We start from the raw sequence: 12,127 nt of genomic DNA on the forward strand, positions 1-12,127 counted from the left end.
ACAACGATGAACTGTCCCACGATAACTGGAAGTGTGTGTGTGTGTGTGTTTGTGATGACAGACAATGATGAACTGCCTCACGATAACTGGAAGTGTGTGTGTGTGTTTGTGATGACAGACAATGATGAACTGCCCCAAGATAACTTGAAGTGTGTGTGTATGTGTTTGTGATGACAGACAATGATGAACTGTTCCATGATAACTTGAAGTGTGTGTGTGAGTTTGGCGACAGACAACTTCACGAACAAGACTTATTTTCGAGTAAAGTACGAACATATACCACGCGATATTTGCTATTTTTCGAAACAGTGGTGGTGGTGATCTGACATAAGGCTTATCCACTCTGTTTCTTAATAATATCAGATTTGTTTGATGGAAAGCTACCTACAAGTGTCATAACTATAAATGAACTTGGTAATGATTATGCTCAATAATGACTCTAGTTTATTAAGTATACTGTTCTTACTTATAAAGATTAAAATGTAATGTTTCATCAGTTGGGTACCCCCACTTTTAGCGATAATTTTAGCAGTAATAACAATAGTATCTTTCAAGGTTCGGCCAGTGTTAGTTCTCAATCCATACACTGGGCTAATAATGCAAAATTCCCGCTATAATCAAAATATAATAATAAACAATAATAAAACTAGATATATTAAACATTCTAACAATACGGCTAGAGTGCAGAGCACATGTCATCATCTTTTGTAGACTTAAATTCAAAATTAAACTATTAAATTATTATTGACTTGTAGGAACTAACTTGCTATCAAAACGTATATAATAAATCAAATGTTTTATAATATATAATTTTGAATGTCTTATTTTGTTCAGAAAACATTTAAATAAAATCTTAAATTCACAGTATGTGACAATTGTGACGTAAGTCCTTTAAGTCTTTAATAACTTACCTACTTTTTGCAGTACAAAGTCAAACGTAAATTGATAATAGTAAACTATAGATATTCCCACAGCGGTATGTCTGCGGACTTACAACGCTAGAATCCAGCTTTCGATACCCGTTGTAGGCAGAGCACAGATAGCCCATTGTGTAGCTTTGTGCTAAATTACAAACAAACAAACGATCTCACGAGAAATATAATTTTCCCACGCTTGAACCTTCTTTGTCTATGGAAATATCAATTAGAAAGTGAGATGAAGTTGTCATGTCCACCTCTAACATACTCTATTTCACAATTGGCCAATAAATAATTTGCTGTTCTACCTCGTCCAATTTATATCCACTAGAAAGACAAAGTTTTAATCTGTGAATGGTGTATAAATTCATGTTATTTTCACTATGACGTAAAAGATACATCTCACTCAGTTTGAAAGTTTCCGTAGATATTTTAAGGCGTCTATGCAATAGTTAGAAAGCCAGTTAAATTGTACTAGTTATAGGATATTGTTGGCTTGTTGCTTGTAATTATTCTGTGTTATTAAGTGCAGTTCTTTTCTGTTTCATTCACCGCGTTCAAATAGAAAGAAATATATATTTTTGAATGTAGTTTTTAATGGTGATTTCCAATATATAAATTAAAATTTGGAGAAATGAAGAGAAATATTTTAATATTTTTTTATTTTGCTAGGTTAGGTCAGTTTATGTGAGGTTAAATGAAGTTATACTAATTAGTTAATAACTATATGTTTATTTAAATAAAACTTCTTTAAAAAAACAAAATATTTTCCCATTCTTTTCATTTCTCCAATTTTTTAATTTATATTTCTGAAGTCAACATTAAAAACTACATTCCAAAAATTTATGTTTCTTTATATTTGAACGCGGTGCACGAAACAGAAAAGATCCCATTTTTAAATAATTAAATATTATTTACGGTACCAGAAACATGATTCTAAAAGTTTAAAGCTTAAATTTCACCAAGAACTGATATTGAACGCGTGCAAGCCGCGAGTAAAGCTATGAATTATGTAATTAAATATGGTAGATTGGGCTGAGCACTCGCCCAGTGTTTTAGTTATGCACGGTTCAAAAGGGCAATAAAACAATAAAGTTAAATAAAAAAATGTTACAAACCGTAAACTATTCAGGATAAACAAATGTAGTTACAATCTTTAGTCATTCTAGAAATAAATAAAAATAGATAATTTAGAGTTATATCGTATTTTTCATGGTGGCTAGAAGGACGGTCAAATCTTAGAGAACATTTTATAAGAAAGCCAAGTCACGCGAAACTATGGAAACGTAATCCTACGCCTCTCTCACGACTGTCATAATGATTTACCCTAATATTCTATGTTAATATCGATCAAAAGCAAGTTTGTATAACTAAGAAAGTACGATGACGTCGGTTTCGCCACTTTACTTGGAACCGGAATGGACCAATACATTAAAGGGTTATTCAAATCGAAAGCTCACTTAACCCTTCATTGAGTTACACACAACAAATGTGTTGATAAATCTCGCAATTCGGGAATAAAACATCGAAATTCCTCGTGGTCAACTTTTGATAATTACACATGTAACCGACGAGTGTTTCTACGAGCTAGGGGGTGTTGGTATACATAATATTATAATAAAATAGTGCGGTAGCCATAGTATTTTCTCATACAATGTACCTTTGTCTTCTGACTGATATCGGTTGTGGCAGTGCATATTTTAACTGTCGGCACCGAACGATAATCTTTATAAATTTTATGCTTATTTCTTATGTTGTCTCTCTGTTATTTAATCAACTACTTTATTTATTTATTTGTTATCTCCCCTCTCTTCCGAGTCCCGAGGATTTTTCCCCGGTACCTCCACTCTCTCTGTGGGCCTTCTAACATCCCTCCTTTTATTGTCAATAGTGACTAATGGCTAACATCCCCTTTAATAACCAGTAATGACTAAAGGTTAGTATAACCTTTCATTGTCGGTGGTAACTACCTGCTAGTATCCAATCGTAACTGCAGAATTAAGCCCCTTCTTTGTCTTCAGCTGAATGCTAGAACTTGAATTCCCCTTATTACTCGTTGCGAGTAATATCACATTTTCCACATCATTTTCATATTCAGAGAAACGTTATATATATATATATTATTCTCAGATTTCGAATAATACTTAACACTCGTGGTTTTGTATGTAAGTAAGCTATTTCCAGGTCCTAATTCTTTAATTAAGCGTCACGATTAACATTAAGCCAGAATGCTACATTACGATTTCTGCAGATTTGTAACTACATTTTATCTTCGGTTCTACTCTATAGTATTTCTCTGCAATATCACATTCTGGAATATATTTGCTAATAAAGCACACCCAGTAAAGATTGATGAGTATCGTATGATTACCAATCTGAAACCAGCGTGGAACCATCATAACTCATCCAGCCTGCTTCCTCTGACTATAAAACTCTTTCATTTTTGCATTAAGATATTTATGGTATATCCATCTTTAGAATCATAAATCTACACATGATTGATTACGATAACTACACTTCCATCTCAAAAATTTATAGTTAAATGTTTTTCTTTTTAATTCTGAAATTACAAAGGGAAGAAACACATGAAACTATTCACGTTAATTGTTTGAAACTACGAGGTTTGCCCCACAGTGGCACAGCGGTATGTCTGCGGACTTCCAACGCTAGAATCCGGGTTTCAATACCCGTGTTGGGCAGACCAAAGATAGCCCATTGTGTTGCTTTGTGCTTAATTACAAACAAACGTACAAACTATGAGGTTTTCGAACCATTCAACGTATCAGTCGTAAATCTTCTAAAAAAAAAGCTGTTGTGCAAAAATTAATTTTTTCTGACTCTAGGTAACAGAGGAGATGTATTACGTTTACAATGATATCAGAATAAAGCAGGTAAATTAACACCATCGTTAGGAATGTTTTACATCTATGTGTTAGGCCGGGCTTGATATATGGAGAACGTGCCGGAATGTGATTTCGAGGATTCATGGTTCGCATCCTGTTGCCTCATAATCGCGCTCCGCATTTAGAGCTGTGTGTGCGATACGCAAGTGTTTATTAAATCCCACTTTCGATTGGAGTAGGCCTAGAGTATGTCTCCTTTCTTGTTGTGTTGTTTTCATGGGGCAAAACCACGCAATGGGTATCTACTTTATTAACGCGAGGAATTGAACCCTAGATTTTTTAATTGTAACCCCGGATATTTACCACATACCCACTCTAGTGGTTCAGATCAAACTTTTGTTGAATTTTAGTATCAGTTTTTTCTTCTTCGAAGATTAAAGAACCATACAAGAAAAAGGGGTAATGGATCAACCTCGAAACTTCTTGATTGTGATTTTCAATGGCTTTTTTTTAATCTTGTATCTCATTTATTGTTACACAATTTGTTACTTTGCCTGATCTTGAAAAAAACACTGGTATTTAATAAAAAAGTTACGATTAAAACATTAAGTCCAAGAAATAAAGTCAACCATAATAAAGTGAGTAAAATCCAACTTTCACGTGTATTTTGATGTATTCATGGGTAAGGAGAGGACAATCCCCCCCTAATTGGGGCTAGCTTATCCTTCCAGCCCAAGAAACCAGGCCGTTACATCACCAAAAGTTTATTGTTATATTGTATGATTTCAACGTTCTTAACTAGTTGAGAGTCAACTTCTCTACTCTGAAAGTATCATATAACTCACCTCGACTTGTGTAGTATTTACTTACGTATAAATATATATCTAATTTGGCAACTTTAGAACAAAACAGGAATGTTCACGCGCTACCAAAATAGTTATAGAAAAGACGAAAGAATCCATAATATAACTCTGAAATGATTCGTTAGAGGTGTTACGACAGTGGAAGTCACGTGACGCTGGTAACACGTAATGAGTATCTAGAAGGTTCGTGAATGCTCGAGTGTTTGCCAGATGTGCTGTATTCTAATATATAAGCCCGACAATCAATCGGAACTGGAATAGCAGACAGAGAGATTGAAGATAGAGACAGACAATTGAGTCAAGCGCGGTAGTAAGTAAAGTGCGTGAATCGTTTGTTGTGAATTATCGCGTGTGTTTAAGTTGAAGTGACTGTGGAAATTAAGTGTATTGCAAAGTTGAATTGAGAAAGAATAAAATAGTTGTATTTAAGAAAAGACTTGTATCACTGAAGTTTCTCGGAAAGAATTTCTACGAAAAATTAACAAACGAACACAGACGTAACAGAGGTAATAACTTAGTTTTCTCGGATGTTCTCGCCCTTGTAAAAACAAACACATGAGTGATCAACCAGACAGAGAGACGACAACACCAAGGAGTAAGTGGGTACCTCTCCTGACAATCTCTTTCTCAGAAGAGTTTGTCATCTTTCTTATGACATTTACAAAAGGACAATTTCCTGTTTCATCTTAGAAACGTGAACAACGGTAATTTGCATTTGTATGTGTGTGTGTGTTTCAGGCTGCGTCTCTCTCAAAATAGCAGCACTCTCAAAAATCCTTTAGATATATTTCTATGGAGCGTCGATATATATGAGTTTTTAACAGTGGGAGCATTTCTTTTAATCGATAATATTTTTTATATTATCTTTACAAGATTCTTAGTTATGTTAACCTTCAAATTACTGGCTTATCCTTATATTGTCGATCACCATTGACGTTCACATATTTTATCATATGATGAGTAATTTTATGTTTTTGTCTGTTACAACATTCAGTGTAAAAAACAGACCAGGAAAAGTATGTTTAATCATCATTTTCAATGCAAAGTACACTAACTAGTGGGATTAATTGCAATATTAATGTGTGTTTAAAAAGCCCATAGTGTCCGATTCCATTAGTATTTTTAGGGTTAAATAATTTTGACATAAGATATAATAAATTTAATATGTTAATTGATAGATTTATTATTTCAAGTTTTTTTTACGGTTTATATCTTTCCCATTTCGAATAAAAGTTTCACATTTTTAAGGTTACGATACCGCAGAAGTAGTGAAATGCGTCTGTTTAGAGCAAAAATACAACAAATTATTGATTGTTTGTGACAAGTTATCCCTTGTTTAGAATATTCTGAATGGAGCGTAACATATAAAGTGTTTTAACTTTGAGTAGTATTTATATTCTAGAAAATATAAAGTCCTTACAAAAAAGTCTAAATAGTGTTCTCATCATTCCATCTAAACGTGAGCGTTTATTGCTTTGAATTTTGTTTAAGGCGATAAAGTCTGTTGATGTTAAAACCAAATTATTAGCAGACGGACATATACTCTTTCGCGTTGTTCAGCAGAATAAGTACGTTTCTAAAAATTACAGTTACATCCTGCTGGTCTAGATTAGGGAAGAAATATCTAGAGAGCCCATGACATCTGAGGTCTTTGCCCTAAACAATCACAAACTCGCAAACAATTTTTTTCTTAACAGTAGTTTGGGTTCTACCTTAAGGCGCCATCTATTAATATCGTACAAAATAAAAATGTGGCAGTGTGGAATTTCTAATTTTAATTTTTTCCCAGTTGCAGAGCAGCAAATACATCTTATATTATCTAGTATATTAAAACTGAATATTCTATTATTTTTGTCTGGTTACTTACAATACACTTGTTCTTTCTGTAAGCATGGTCTTGTGATGGGTTTGCGGTCATTTTATTCTTTGTGTTCAGGATAAAACGTTTCGTTCCATTTGATAGTGACAAAGTTTTTGTTGGAATTTTATTTGTTTTAACCTTTTTCCGCCTGTGAAAATATATTAATAAATAAAGGGACTGAATTGTAGCAACTGAGTATATTTCACACTCACACTCTCGCACACCTGATTCTGTGACTCTTAGATATTGTATAATTTAAAAGTATAGTAAGTATTATAAAACTGAACTATTACACTATATTTAATATTTATCATTTTATGCAAGAAATTAAAAACTAAAATTATATTCTGCGTATCGGTTCCTAACGGTCGAAGTTTATCCCTTCCTCCTTAGCCATAGCTAGTCCACTTCTACAGACTGGCCATGGCCAATTTATTGGGACCCCACATAATATTGGATTTGACCATCTTTCGCCAAGAACTTAATCTGGAATTCCAGCGTGGCATCGACTCTACAAGATACTGGAAGATAATGATGTGAATGAAGATCCGTTGGTTGTGCAAGTTAAGGAAGATGACTAAAGTCACTGTTATGATTTTTGAACTAATTTCGGATATCATTATATGGTGAATAAGATGGACAATAACTTTCATGTGCAATATGAATATTGGTCTCCCTTTTCAAAGAATGGAGGGACCCAATTGTCATTAGAATGTCTCTAGTAATTTATCTGTCGGAAAAACAAATAAGTAGGAACAAATCTGTTTTTATTCTAACGTGAAACGCGACTCATCAGACTCGTTTGCTATCGATATCCACTGTAGGCGTTCTGTGCTTCACTGAAGCTATGCGTTTGTGTTTGCTTTAGAGATAAACAGGTTATTAACCACTAGATGGTAGGTTGTGTAATTCCCTTTATATGAATTGGCATAACAACAAGTAATGATAACTAACATACACAAAAAAAGCTGTTAAAGGAAAAATTTCAATGTAGGGATTGGGTTTGGCTGTGGTGTGTGGCAACCACTCCTAAATCGAGTCGGACTGGACCATAAATCATTGATTTGACAGCTCAGTCTGCTACACGCTTGAGTGATAACATGATGTACAAATGAGTGTAAAGTACATCGATGGATTAAAGCTGTATGTCTCTGACGTGCCTTTCGTGAACTAGCAAGATCAAGACGCGAAGAGACAGAGAGATAAAGCTGCAGTTAACAATAAGACGGCCAATAATCGAGTCTACAGTTAACAATAAGACGGCCAATAATCGAGTCCTACAGTTAACAATAAGACGTCCAATAATCCAGTCTACAGTTAACAATAAGACGGCCAATAATCGAGTCCTACAGTTAACAATAAAACGGCCAATAGTCAAGTCCTACAGTTAACAATAAGACGTCCAATAATCGAGTCTACAGTTAACAATAAGACGGCCAATAATCGAGTCCTACAGTTAACAATAAAACGGCCAATAGTCAAGTCCTACAGTTAACAATAAGACGTCCAATAATCCAGTCTACAGTTAACAATAAGACGGCCAATAATCGAGTCCTACAGTTAACAATAAAACGGCCAATAGTCGAGTCCTACAGTTAACAATAAGACGTCCAATAATCGAGTCTACAGTTAACAATAAGACGTCCAATAATCGAGTCTACAGTTAACAATAAGACGTCCAATAAATGAGTCTACAGTTAACAATAAGACGGCCAATAATAGAGTCCTACAGTTAACAGTAAGACGGCCAATAATCGAGTCCTACAGTTAACAATAAGACGTCCAATAGTCGAGTCCTACAGTTAAAAATAAGACGTCCAGTGACCGAGTCCTATCTGGTAAGGAAGATGATGGCACAGTTACTTAAGCCAGCAGTTTATGATGAACAAGAGCTAATGCCTGAGCAACAGTGTAGTTCAGAAGAACAGTCACAGATAATTTGGTTTTAACATCCGAGACACAAAAGAGCAAATTAGCAACCCTTGTCTTCTGGGATATAGAGTTTTGTGAGGAATATTGGAAATATAACACCCGAGGTCTATTAGATCCTGAATAGAATTCTGTCATTAGACCTCCGTGAGTAACCCCCTAGAAAATAAATCAGTTGTGAAGTCCAAAATTCAGAAGTCCTCATTATTCATCATCCTAAAAAAAACTGGTTTCAGGACAAATTTTGGGTCCAGTTAAGTCAGTAGATTGTGGTCTAAGGTTTGTTTCAGCACTATAAAGATCATTGACAGGAGGAACACCACTTTAATAATTCCAGAGCAGTAAGGAGAGGTAACAAAGAGCTAGCACGAGTTTAACAAACCTGTGTCAGGTATTTGGTCTGAGCTGCATCAGGAACAAAAAAAAATACTGCCTGCCTGGAATGTTCCTCTAGTCATACGATTAGGCAGGATCGATAGCAAAGGCGAGTACATATATTTTGCATATCTCGACTTAGATATATATATATATATTAATATAGTGAAGTAGACTTTTCTATTTTCTTCACGGTTTCACCGTCAGAATTGACCAGCATGGTGAAAATTCGTTTTTATATAAATTTTCTTTTAAACTTTCCATTCATTAAGGTTTGTGTATGTAGGGAACTGACCTTATATGTAAGTTACAATTTAAAATGTCCCCCGGTGGTACAGCGGTAAGTCTTCGGATTTACAACGCTAAAATCAGGCGTTCGAATCCCCTCGGTGGACATAGCAGATAGCCCGATGTGGCTTTGCTATAAGACATACACACACACAGTTTGAAATTATAATTAATTTAAAGCATTTGAACAATGAAGTCAAAGTTTCATTGCTGTGCTTGTGGAATTCAAAATTATCACATATAGAATGTACATATAATAAAGTTACAGGTTACACACTCGTTTTATGATATTAAAAGTGTGACGAGAAAATGCACAGACAGTAAAGTAAAATTTCATTTCTATGTGTATGAAGTAAAAGCTGAAGCTTGACAGGCTTATGACTTACAACGTTAGTTCTTTAGTTCTATGCTTTTGGGGTCATTTCGAGATCTTGTTGCAACCTTACTTGGATTTTTTTCAATTGGTTTGTTTGTATTTAGGTACAAAGCTACACAATGGGCTATCTTTGCTCTGCCCACCACGGGTATCGAAACCCGGTTTCTAGCATTGGTAAGTCCGCAGACATACCGCTGTGTCACTGTGGGGTTTTTCAAGTGTTATCACTTAATAGAACTCATTTAAACTTTTATGCTGTGAATTAGTCTTGGAATTTTTACATTTGCCAGACGGGGATCTTACTAATTACCGTATAGGATCACACAATGATCAGAGAGTCACATGGAAAAGGCAAGTGTAGTTTCGTGAGGGTTATGCGTCGTTCTGAGAGGCCCCATGTAGTGATCAAGAGGATCGGCCAGAGTGTCACAAAGAGAGTACAAGTTAGTTTTGTGGGGGTTCTATGTCATTCTGAGGGGTCCCATGCAATGATGAGTAGGGTCGGTCACAGTCACATGAGAAGTGTAAGTATTTAACTTCATATACGACAGTGAACTTATAATAGGAGTTATCGTATTTATTATCATAAACTCTTCCCTCTATAGTACATATGCCTTCTGCATATGAGAATATTTTACATAATTCTCTAATGTTCAATTCCCTTTATAGCGTGGGAGCAGGAAGCTTGCATTTCTCGTGTTCAGTAACAGTTGGTAAAGAACCGAGTGGTTATAAGCCAGTATTTATCATCTCGTATACTAGCATTTCAAATACATGGGGCCGATTGGGGATGAAGCAGTATTTGTTATCTCATATACTAACATTTCAAGTACATGAGGCCGAGTGGGGATGGAGCAGTATTTGTCATCTCATATACTAACATTTCAAGTACACGAGGCCGAATGGGGAGGAAGCAGTATTTGTTATCTCATATACTAACATTTCAAGTACAAGGGGTGAGTGGGGATGGAGCAGTATTTGTTATCTCATATACTAACAGTTCAAGTATATGTGATCGAATAGGGATGGAGCAGTATTTGTTATTTCGTATACTAACATTTTAGGCAAATGGGGTCAAAACATGTTAAGAAAAATGTATTTAAGGAAAGTAGTATTCAAAATAGGAAAAGTCTTATAATTTGTGGGAAAGAGATATCGCCGGACTTTGATGGTTTAATATTGGCCTTAGTTTGGAAATCATTATTACTAGACTCTCCAGGATACGTAGTTGCTGTTCATCCTCACCACATAGTTGTCAGATGTAATAGAAATAGTATATTTTATGAAGACATGAATGATGTGCACTACTCGTTGTGTTTTCTGATAAATTACTTACTTGTTACAGTCATCATCAGGCAAAACATGTTAAACAAAATGTATCTAACCACATTACAGTATTGAAAATTGGAATAAGCTTGAAATTTGAAGAAAGGTCTGTATCACTTCAATTTCGTAATTACTAATTTCAGGCTACTTACCTAAGCACTGATGACAGGCTACTTACCTAAGCACTGATGATTTTTTAAGATAATTGATTCTTTTCCGTTATCGTGGTTAGCTAGAGAAGTGCCTGCTGCTGTCTTTTGTAGTGGTTAAAAAGGGTGTATAAAAAAAAAGAGAAATAGAGAACCATGCCGAATTTTAAAATAAATTACTTGAGAAGATAACCTGAAATGTTGACAGCACAGTGTCGACCTTATTAAACTCAAAGCCCCAGTAGCAGGTCAATTACAAACTTCACTTATAGGTTTCGTGGGTTTAGAAGGACTTCCCCTGTTTTTAAATCAACGAATAAATTAGGTGCCTAAGTGTTATTTTAAGGAATAAACGAAAGCAATAATACATTTTTCAAGGCACTGAAAAAAAGATCAATGTTTAAAAGATCAACATTGCGAGCACGGAATACTGAAACATTAAAAATTTTTCCACGTAAATACTTGAGTGCAAAATAGCATACCTTGATGGCTAAATGCATATTTTTTGTGTCAGTTTCAATAATAAAATATTAAAGCGTCAACATTTTAAGCGTGAAAAAAACGTAATATTTTGACCTGAGTGGCTTAATATTAAGTATTTTGAACAATCTATCAAACAAGACTAATTATTTTATTATTAAACCATAAAATAGTGAGTTTTACGTGTGAATGTTCGAGCGCATATTATCATATTAAATTTTTAAGTGGAGTCAGCATGCCCTAATACGTATAATTATAACATTAAATCTTTAAGCCTAAGCTGTTTTATTTCACGTGTGGACCTTCTTGCACTTATTATTATAGTAATAAATTTTTAAGCCTAAACTGTTATCTTTTACGTGTGAACGTTCTAACACGTATTATTATTATAATAATAAATATCTAAGCCTAAACATTTATCTTTCACATGTGAACGTTATAGCACGTGTTATTATAATATTAATTTTTTAAGCCCGAACAGTTAACTTTCTGTGTAAGTGCTTAAGTGCAGCAAACCCATTATCGGAGTATTTACCAGATTTGCGGTATAATATACAATCCTTTCGTGTTTTTTTTTCTTTTTTTTTGTTTATATTCTCTGATGTTGAGGCTTGGTTAACTATTCAGCTGAATCCAGCTGGCGCACCAAACTTAAGGGACCGTGTTGTTAGTACTGTTAAATAGGACAGATCATAGGCTATATATTGTGCAACATTTTGT

The sequence above is a fragment of the Limulus polyphemus genome, unplaced genomic scaffold (assembly GCF_000517525.1).
Source record: "Limulus polyphemus unplaced genomic scaffold, Limulus_polyphemus-2.1.2 Scaffold2795, whole genome shotgun sequence".
NCBI classification, from domain to species: Eukaryota; Metazoa; Arthropoda; class Merostomata; order Xiphosura; family Limulidae; genus Limulus; species Limulus polyphemus.